Consider the following 11371-nt stretch of genomic DNA (forward strand, 5'->3'; position numbering starts at 1 on the left):
CTAAAATAATTTATAAGACACATATAATACATGTTTTATTCATGAATAATACAAATTTAGTTCAATCTATAGATTATTGTCTTGTCTTTCGTTAGTTACGTTTTTCAATTGTTATTAATTTTCTCTTCGAATTCAACTTTATTAATGTGTAATACACTTTTAATGCAAGTTTAATTCATTTTGTAGTTTATTATTTGTTTTTGTTAGATTACTTTTTTAATTCATTATTGGTATAAGTTTAATTCACTTTATAAATCATTGTATGGTGTTTCATTAGTTACATTTTTTTGAGGGAAAAGGGTCAAAATTACCCTTCAACGTTGTTTTATTGGTTGATTATACCCCTGCCGTTAAAAGCAAGTTATTTTTACCCATGCCGTCAATAAACTTAACAAATATACCCCTCCTTGGATGGAAAGCTCCAAATCAATCAAAATTATCCGATTTTACTTTAACTATCCAATTTTAATCCGACCCGACCCATTTAATAATATGACCCATTGTTGTACCCAAATCAAATTTTCTCACCACCACCAAAGTCACCACCTCTCCAAGATCTCCTTTTCCACCACCGTCAAAAACACCTAATATCATTCTTCTTATTGTAGAGTTGCACACAACAGCTCTAATGTTACACTGTTTAGTCTTGAAAGAAGAACACATGTGAATTGTTTCAAAGGACTTTACATTGCTAAGAAGTTATATTGGAGGTTAAAGTCATTGTGGAGGAAACTTCTTTCGGGGCAGAGAAATTCTGTTCAATTCAGCTTCGTTTCAAATCTTGAGATCTGATGTTACAATAAGAAGAATGATATTAGATGTTTTCGACGGTAGTTGGGAAGGAGATTTTGGAGAGGTGGTGGCTTTGGTGGTGCTGAGAAAATTTGAAATGTGTAAAACAATGTGTCATATTATTAAGTGGGTCGGGTCGGATTAAAATTGAGTAATTAAAGTAAAATCAGATAATTTTGATTGATTTGGGGCTTTCCATCCAAGGAGGGGTATATTTGTTAAGTTTATTGACGGCGGGGGTAAAAATAACTTGCTTTTAACAGTAGGAGTATAATCAACCAATAAGACAAAGTTGAGGGGTAATTTTGACCCTTTCCCCCTTTTTTTTCATCTATGCTTAATTCAACTTTAATATTTGTGTATGCACTTTTAACCCAAGTTAATTCATTTTGCAGTTTATTGGTTGATTTGTTATGATTGAATTACGTGTTTAATTCATTATTGATATAAGTTTTTTTCAATTTACAATTACATAATGCTCTTTTGTTTGCTACATTTTGCATATATTTAATTTTTTTCTAATTCAATTGTAATATGTGTGTAATAGATTTTTATTCAACTTAGATTCATTTGACAATATATTATGTTTCTTCATTAATTACAATAGATTATCTGTCTAATTAATTGATTATCTTAGTGATAAAAGCAAAGATACTCTATAAGATACATATGATATAAGTTTTATTCATGGATAATATGAGTTTAATTCAGCTTATTGATTGTTATCTTGTCTTTTGTTAGTTACGTTTTTCATTCATTCTAAATTCTCTTATTATTCAACTTCAATATTGTGTAATACAATTTTAAAGCAATTTAATTTATTTTGTAATTTTTTTATTTATTTACTATTATTGGATTACTTGTTTAATTCATTATTAATACAAGTTTTATTTACTCTGTACATTATTGTGCGTAATACATTTTTAATTCAACTTTAATATACGAGTAATATATTTTTAATTCAAGTTTAATTCATTTTGCAATTTATTATGTCTCTTCATTGGTTATGATTAAATTATTTATTTAATTAATTAATTATTGGTACAATTTTTATTCATTTTACGAATCATTGACCACTCTATGAAAGAAAATAAAAAGAGAAACAAAAAAAAAGTAACAGAAAGAGAGAGAAAGCGCAACAAAAAGAAAACAAAACAGAAAAAAAAAAGAGAAGAAAGTAAGAGAGGTAGAGCAACAAAAAGAAAAGAGCGAGAAAGAGAAAAAAATTAAAAAAAAAACTGGGAGAGAAAAAAGAGAAAGAGGCGAGAGAGAATAATAAAATATATAATACTATTATTTTATATTGCTATAAATGGTAATAATTAAAGAGTATATCTAAAATAAATAATTATTTTTAAAAAAGAATTCACTCAAGTAATTAATCCGTGAAAAATACACTCTTGGCCTTGTTAATAATTGGAAAAACTACCCAAAATGGCAAACATCATTTCTTATTAAAGTAATATAGTTGTACTATATTTTATGGTTATATTTAATTAATTAATAAATAGCAAATATATTATAAACACGCTTAAAATTATGTTATAAAATTTCACACACCTAAAAAAATTTCCTTCTTGTCACGCTTCTCTCATTCCTTGTCCCACTTTTCAGCTTTCAATTCATTATCGCAAACCAAAGTATTTATCCTCAAATCACCTTCGTTACACCTAAACTCCTAAATCAACTTTACCTCTACAAAGTATCCACAAAATCTGTCTCTTTGACCATCAAATCCTTGCAATCAGCAACTTTGCTTGATTTTCTGAGTTTTTTTTATTGTTTAGATCCTACAGGTTTCTACAAATTCTTATTTTTTTCTGTGAAAGTGTTATATAGTTGTATGTTTATGATTTATTCCTAGTGTTTAAGTTGAAGAAGGCAATGTCGGAAACAAATACTCCAAGGAGAATCACAAGAGGTACATAGTATCACGATAATTGCATAGAGGAAATACCGTCGTTTGATTTGTGTATAACTTAAATTTAATTAAAAATTTCAGGCTCCATTGATGTGATGAAAATAGAGAAGAAGTCGGAATTTCTCAATAGCCTTATAACATTATTTGAATGATGAATTAGTAAGGTCTGATTCTTCTAAAAGGAAATAAGGGTCAACAGTGAAAGCGGATGAAACAAAAATTTACAAGAGGAAGAAAGTCAAATATGTTGTCTCAGACATGATTAGAAAATATGTTAATGAAGAACAAGAAGAAGGGAGTGAAGAACTAGAGATATGTGAATTTTTAAATATTTTTCGGGACTTAGAATAAGTGTATAAGTACGTACATAAAGTGTATTGTAATTCGAACAAGAAAGGTTATGTGGAGGATATACCTTCCAAATTATTATATTATGGCATACCTTTAGTGTGGCATATATTCACACATTGAATACCTTCTCGTGTATTTGGGGTTATGTTGTAACAAATTTCAAAATGAATGTAGTTAAATGGTAGTTAACTGTAGTTAAGCTATATGTGCGTACATTATATTTTTCTGCTATTTGTCTAAGTATTAGACGTCGCGTAATGATAACCATTTAGTTTTGCCTAAGAGCGTCTGTGTGAATGTATACGGTGATTTTATGGTATAGTGGGATGAAAAGATCATATATCAATTACAATTTGAAACTGGCATATCAGGAACTGGAAATTTTAAAGTAGGTGTCATTGTAGTATTTTGTCTTGACTTCTTCACCTATATTAATTTTTTGAGCTTAGTGATAATTTTATGTACGTACTACCTCTTCAAACCCCATTTGTAGGATTTTAGTGGGGGTGTTGTTATTATAACTTTGTATGAATATGAATGTTGGAGTGTTTCTTTTAACTGAACATGCAATCTTCTTTTGATATGAGCATTAGAAGTTGCAAGTAATCTGGATATAGAATTGTAGTTAGTGTACAACTTGTAATGTATCCAAATTTCATGCAATTTTTATTGGTGTAACTTTTAAGCAATATTATGATAATGTACAATAAGTTGAACATGAAAATTAATGTATTTGTACATGTGATTGTTGTCTACCAATCTATTTAATGGTTTTTCATTGTGTTATAACTTGTACGCGTACAGTAAGTCGAACAAGAAAGGTTATGTGGAATATATACCTTTCAATGTAATATATTATGGCATACGTTCACACGTTGAATACCTTCTAGGGCATTGGGGTTATGTTGTCATTCTATTTTTTGAAAATGACTGTAGTTAAATGGTAGTATACCGAATATGTAGATACTATTCAGAGTATATTATTATTTGTATCAAATTTATTTTGTTGAAATGCATCTTCTATTTGAATTGTTGTCTTGTATGTATGCATGGAAGCAGATAATTATGAAGTTATTAATGTAAAAAGAGGAAATACATAATTACACCATTAAACTTGTACTTTTTTTTGGAAGTAGACGCCTAAAGTTTGCGGGAGTCCTATTACCCCATTCAACTATTTTCAACAATTTTAAATACATAATTTTTACAATATTCGCACTCTCATAATATGTGTGTGTTTCAACCCCCAAATAAAATAATATTTTTTATTTTTCTTACTTGTTTAATAGCGGGTCAGGTAAAATCCAGACCCACTCATATTTTAACCCACAAATTTTTTTTTAGAAAGAATCATGTTCATCCTTTCCAATTTCTTTCCCTAATTCTTTGGCTTTACTTCACTTCAAAATATTATTCTTTTTGGATTTCCTTGTAAATATATATTTGTGTAAGTTTTGTGTGCTATTTTTTAGTTTCGAGTTTGATTTTAAATTTTCTCCCAAAAATTAGTTCAATCTTTTTTTAGCTTTGTGGGTGTTTCGAAATCAAGACTAGATTTGAGTTCTATAAGTGAATTTCACATTTTGAATTTGTACGAGTAGATTCTTTGATACTTTTGTTCTTGAAAAACTATGTGAACGTAAATGGATTCAAATTTCTTTGTTGAAAGGTAATTAAGTGCTAATTGACCAAGTATTGTCACACCCTTTTTTTTCTTTCTCAATATTTTGATTTTTATTTTTATTTGTTTAGAAAGAAAAGAGTTTTTCCAATTAAAGTGACATTTTGAAAAGGGATAATTATTATTCAGAGTCGCCACTTGGAATTGAATTTTGGTGTTCCAAGTCACCTTATTTAAATCCCTAATTAAAAGGAAATTTGACTCTATTTTTTATTGGTCTGCAAACTAGAAATTCGGGTAAGGAATTCTGTTGACCGAGGGGAAGGTGTTAGACACCCCTCGAATCCCGTGGTTCTAGCACGGTCGCTTTATTAACTTTGATATGACTTGACTTAACTTTGGATATTATATTTTTTAAACTTAATAATAAATTTTTATTTACCCAAATTTATTGTTTAACTTATTTGAAACTGACTAATTTATTTGAAATGATCTTATTTTTTTTTCCAGGGTATGTCCATTTATTTTTAAATATCTAATATTTTGAAAGTAGAATTTATATAGGAAAGAGATTTTAGTGTTTGAGTAATTTTAGGATTATTTTTTTTTAGTTAAATTTTTTAAATAAGAGGTAAAATTTTAAGAGATTTACTATTAGTTTTACAAGGAAAAAATTTAATTTTTTTTAATGCTGCACGTCCTTTTTTTTATTATTATCTTTGGTTTTTTTTTGTATTTTTTTAATTTTTTATAATAAAGTAATAATTTTTAATTTTGGTTGACATTCTTTTAAACTCACTCTTTATCTTTTTTTTTTTACTTTATTTTTATATAAAAAAAAACTTACGTTTTTGTTAACTTTTTTATTATTATTTTATTTCTATTTTCCTTTCATTCTTTCTTTTATTTTTATTTTTTTTAACTTTCTGTTTTATTAACTTTTTTATTGTATTGTTATTTTATAAAATTTGTCTTCTTCTCCTTTTTTTTATTTTTATTTTTTAATTTTTGTTACTCTTTTTCACGTTCTTTTTTTTTTATTCTTTTTATTTTTTATTTCTCCTTCTTTTCTTTTCTTTTTGTTTTTTTTTCTTTTACACGTTTTTTTTTCTTAATTTTTTTTTCACATTTTGATTTTATCAATATTATGTTTTATATTTTTTTTATTCTGCTTCTCTTTATTTATTTTTTTTTTGATTTTTGATTTTTCACGTTTTTTTTAAAAGATTCTGTTATTTTTCCTTTTTTTAGCTGTTTTTTTTAGTTTTATACTTTCTTGTTTTTTTTTTATTCTTTCTCATTATTTTTAATTTTAGTTATGACTCTGATTAGTATTTACATATTCTCTCAATGATAAACTTTTAATAATTCGAATTAGATAACAATCTTATACTTATTTTAAAAATAATTTTTAATTCAAATAACGTGTTAAAAAAATTGAAATATATTACACATAAGTTTTTTTTTTTAAATTACTTAATCAATTAAAAATTTTAGTTTACATCCTAATCTAACAAGTTTATAAATTTTATTTATTTATTTTTTAGTGAAAAATTAGGCTCCAGAAAAACATTAGCTATTAAATATCACAAAATAAATTCTAATATAAATTGCATCAAAAAAAAAAATAACAGACACTAATAATAATGCAAAAAAAATGTATGATACATCTTTTATTTTATATTATTTTTGTTATCAAGAAACATTTTTTTTTTCGTTTTTTCAGATCGAGAAAAAAAAAAATCTTAACATGCATCACATATTGACATACGATTCAAAGAACTTCATATTATCATATTCAAATTTTCATACAACATTACATTTAAATAATGCGAGAGTTTAGAATTACCTCGCTGCGAAGATGGATATCACGAAAAATAACTTCTATGATCTACTGATTTGAGCCACGAATTTGAAACCACAACAAAAAAAACTCTAACTCTGACCTAATTCTCAAAAGAATGACTCACTTTTCTTCTCTTTGTGTTTGCTCTATATATTTTTCTCTGTATTTCTCTCTTTTCCTCTCTGTATTTCTCTGTATCTGTGTCTCTCTTTTTTTCAACTGAACGTGTTTTTTATAATAATTTTGGCTGAGAGTTTGGTGCTAATTAAAAGGAACGTAATAGAGTTGGATTAGGATTTAATTTGAAATATTGTTGAGGGAATTGGGGTTGAGATAAGGATATAAAATAAATAAATAATAATAATAGAAATTAACAAAATAAAATAAAAAAATGTGTAAAATAAACGTCCAAAGAGAGAGAAAAAAAATAAAAATAAAAAAAATAAATGGGATGAGATTTTTTAGTAAAATAAGTTAGGAAGTTGGGAATAATTAAGATAAGGGGGAGATAATTTGAATATTTAGGACTCCCTTTTTCTTTTCTTCTACCATTATTTTTAAAGTAATTAAAAGTTGAAGATTTAAAACAAATACCATAAATTCATAATTTTTTTTTATTATTAAAGTAATTTACACAATTTATTTATTTTTATTTATTTTAAATATAACCTTTTTTAAAATTGGTGTTAAATCTTTATATTTTGGTAAAAAATTAGGTGTTCACAGTATGCCCCTCTTTGCTTGAAAACATGAAGAGTTTTCATGCAAAGACGTGAACAATGTGACTAATTTTTTACTGAAATATTTATGTGAAAAATTTATAGTAGAGAAGAGGTTTGACTGTGTCCTAACCTTTAAAAACTACCTATGTTATGTTGAGATGATAAGGAGTCAGGCGTAGTTCCAATGAGTTAGGTAGTCGAGTGAGGTTTTGCCGAGATTTCGGTTCGTAGCTCCAGCTATTACATAAAAAAAAATAAAATGCAGAAGGAAAGATATGAAATCCTATCTATTCCGATAGTGCTAAGTCTTCATTTTGGATTCTCAGATATCGCTTCACCCTCTTTGGGTAGGTTCATCGATTCCGAACTTTGCTCTGGACTTCTGAGTTTAAGACTTGAAACTTCATGACTTGACTTCAGCTACTGACGTTCTTCCGTATTATATTCTTGAAAACTTATTTTCTTGAAAGGATGAATTCTTTAATTTTTGAACTGCAAATTTGTGTACTATGTAGAAACCTGCACACAAAACAAAATTTTCTGCCTAGTTTGCACTAGGAATTTTTGTGAGTTATTGATGAAAGCTATAAAAGTCTATACTAATAGTAAAAATAATGTTTTTGTAGCCTATTACAAAATGTAATAAAAAAAATAAGACAAAAGGGAGTTTTGTACCCAAATTGCAATCAGGGGTTATTGTGCCCTGTGAAGACATGAAAAAATAAAATAGGGGTTATTGTGCCCTAAATGCAACCAGGGGTTATTGTGCCCTGTGAAGACATGAAAAAATAAAATAGGGGTTATTGTGCCCTAAATGCAACCAGGGGTTATTGTGCCCTGTGAAGACATGAAAAAATAAAATAGGGGTTATTGTGCCCTAAATGCAACCAGGGGTTATTGTGCCCTGTGAAGACATGAAAAAATAAAATAGGGGTTATTGTGCCCTAAATGCAACCAGGGGTTATTGTGCCCTGTGAAGACATGAAAAAATAAAATAGGGGTTATTGTGCCCTAAATGCAACCAGGGGTTATTGTGCCCTGTGAAGACATGAAAAAATAAAATAGGGGTTATTGTGCCCTAAATGCAACCAGGGGTTATTGTGCCCTGTGAAGACATGAAAAAATAAAATAGGGGTTATTGTGCCCTAAATGCAACCAGGGGTTATTGTGCCCTGTGAAGACATGAAAAAATAAAATAGGGGTTATTGTGCCCTAAATGCAACCAGGGGTTATTGTGCCCTGTGAAGACATGAAAAAATAAAATAGGGGTTATTGTGCCCTAAATGCAACCAGGGGTTATTGTGCCCTGTGAAGACATGAAAAAATAAAATAGGGGTTATTGTGCCCTAAATGCAACCAGGGGTTATTGTGCCCTGTGAAGACATGAAAAAATAAAATAGGGGTTATTGTGCCCTAAATGCAACCAGGGGTTATTGTGCCCTGTGAAGACATGAAAAAATAAAATAGGGGTTATTGTGCCCTAAATGCAACCAGGGGTTATTGTGCCCTGTGAAGACATGAAAAAATAAAATAGGGGTTATTGTGCCCTAAATGCAACCAGGGGTTATTGTGCCCTGTGAAGACATGAAAAAATAAAATAGGGGTTATTGTGCCCTAAATGCAACCAGGGGTTATTGTGCCCTGTGAAGACATGAAAAAATAAAATAGGGGTTATTGTGCCCTAAATGCAACCAGGGGTTATTGTGCCCTGTGAAGACATGAAAAAATAAAATAGGGGTTATTGTGCCCTAAATGCAACCAGGGGTTATTGTGCCCTGTGAAGACATGAAAAAATAAAATAGGGGTTATTGTGCCCTAAATGCAACCAGGGGTTATTGTGCCCTGTGAAGACATGAAAAAATAAAATAGGGGTTATTGTGCCCTAAATGCAACCAGGGGTTATTGTGCCCTGTGAAGACATGAAAAAATAAAATAGGGGTTATTGTGCCCTAAATGCAACCAGGGGTTATTGTGCCCTGTGAAGACATGAAAAAATAAAATAGGGGTTATTGTGCCCTAAATGCAACCAGGGGTTATTGTGCCCTGTGAAGACATGAAAAAATAAAATAGGGGTTATTGTGCCCTAAATGCAACCAGGGGTTATTGTGCCCTGTGAAGACATGAAAAAATAAAATAGGGGTTATTGTGCCCTAAATGCAACCAGGGGTTATTGTGCCCTGTGAAGACATGAAAAAATAAAATAGGGGTTATTGTGCCCTAAATGCAACCAGGGGTTATTGTGCCCTGTGAAGACATGAAAAAATAAAATAGGGGTTATTGTGCCCTAAATGCAACCAGGGGTTATTGTGCCCTGTGAAGACATGAAAAAATAAAATAGGGGTTATTGTGCCCTAAATGCAACCAGGGGTTATTGTGCCCTGTGAAGACATGAAAAAATAAAATAGGGGTTATTGTGCCCTAAATGCAACCAGGGGTTATTGTGCCCTGTGAAGACATGAAAAAATAAAATAGGGGTTATTGTGCCCTAAATGCAACCAGGGGTTATTGTGCCCTGTGAAGACATGAAAAAATAAAATAGGGGTTATTGTGCCCTAAATGCAACCAGGGGTTATTGTGCCCTGTGAAGACATGAAAAAATAAAATAGGGGTTATTGTGCCCTAAATGCAACCAGGGGTTATTGTGCCCTGTGAAGACATGAAAAAATAAAATAGGGGTTATTGTGCCCTAAATGCAACCAGGGGTTATTGTGCCCTGTGAAGACATGAAAAAATAAAATAGGGGTTATTGTGCCCTAAATGCAACCAGGGGTTATTGTGCCCTGTGAAGACATGAAAAAATAAAATAGGGGTTATTGTGCCCTAAATGCAACCAGGGGTTATTGTGCCCTGTGAAGACATGAAAAAATAAAATAGGGGTTATTGTGCCCTAAATGCAACCAGGGGTTATTGTGCCCTGTGAAGACATGAAAAAATAAAATAGGGGTTATTGTGCCCTAAATGCAACCAGGGGTTATTGTGCCCTGTGAAGACATGAAAAAATAAAATAGGGGTTATTGTGCCCTAAATGCAACCAGGGGTTATTGTGCCCTGTGAAGACATGAAAAAATAAAATAGGGGTTATTGTGCCCTAAATGCAACCAGGGGTTATTGTGCCCTGTGAAGACATGAAAAAATAAAATAGGGGTTATTGTGCCCTAAATGCAACCAGGGGTTATTGTGCCCTGTGAAGACATGAAAAAATAAAATAGGGGTTATTGTGCCCTAAATGCAACCAGGGGTTATTGTGCCCTGTGAAGACATGAAAAAATAAAATAGGGGTTATTGTGCCCTAAATGCAACCAGGGGTTATTGTGCCCTGTGAAGACATGAAAAAATAAAATAGGGGTTATTGTGCCCTAAATGCAACCAGGGGTTATTGTGCCCTGTGAAGACATGAAAAAATAAAATAGGGGTTATTGTGCCCTAAATGCAACCAGGGGTTATTGTGCCCTGTGAAGACATGAAAAAATAAAATAGGGGTTATTGTGCCCTAAATGCAACCAGGGGTTATTGTGCCCTGTGAAGACATGAAAAAATAAAATAGGGGTTATTGTGCCCTAAATGCAACCAGGGGTTATTGTGCCCTGTGAAGACATGAAAAAATAAAATAGGGGTTATTGTGCCCTATATGCAACCAGGGGTTATTGTGCCCTGTGAAGAAAAAAAATGATAGGGGTTATTGTGCCCTATATGCAATCCAGGGGTTATTGTGCCCTGTGAAGACATGAAAAATAGGATATGAGTTATTGTGCCCTATATGCAACCAGGGGTTATTGTGCCTGTGAAGACATGAAAATATAGGATAGGGGTTATTGTGCCTTATATGCAACCAGGGTTATTGTTATTTTATTTTATTTTTGTTTGTACATTGAACAAACTAAAAATAAAATAAAATGCCCCAGATTCAATAAAAAATCATTTTTATTGGTATTATTATTTTATCACGCATATTATATGGAAAGTAAAGATTCAAGAACTTACCATCGCGGCGTTTGTCTCTCGCAAACTATTTACATGGTTCTGCCTTATACCTGTTTTAAGTCAAAGAAATGTATTGTTAATTTTCCTACATGGTGGTTGATTCGTGACTTTGAATATTTTGTAAAGCTTGACTTTTG

The sequence above is a fragment of the Solanum pennellii genome, chromosome 6 (assembly GCF_001406875.1).
Source record: "Solanum pennellii chromosome 6, SPENNV200".
Taxonomy (NCBI): Eukaryota; Viridiplantae; Streptophyta; class Magnoliopsida; order Solanales; family Solanaceae; genus Solanum; species Solanum pennellii.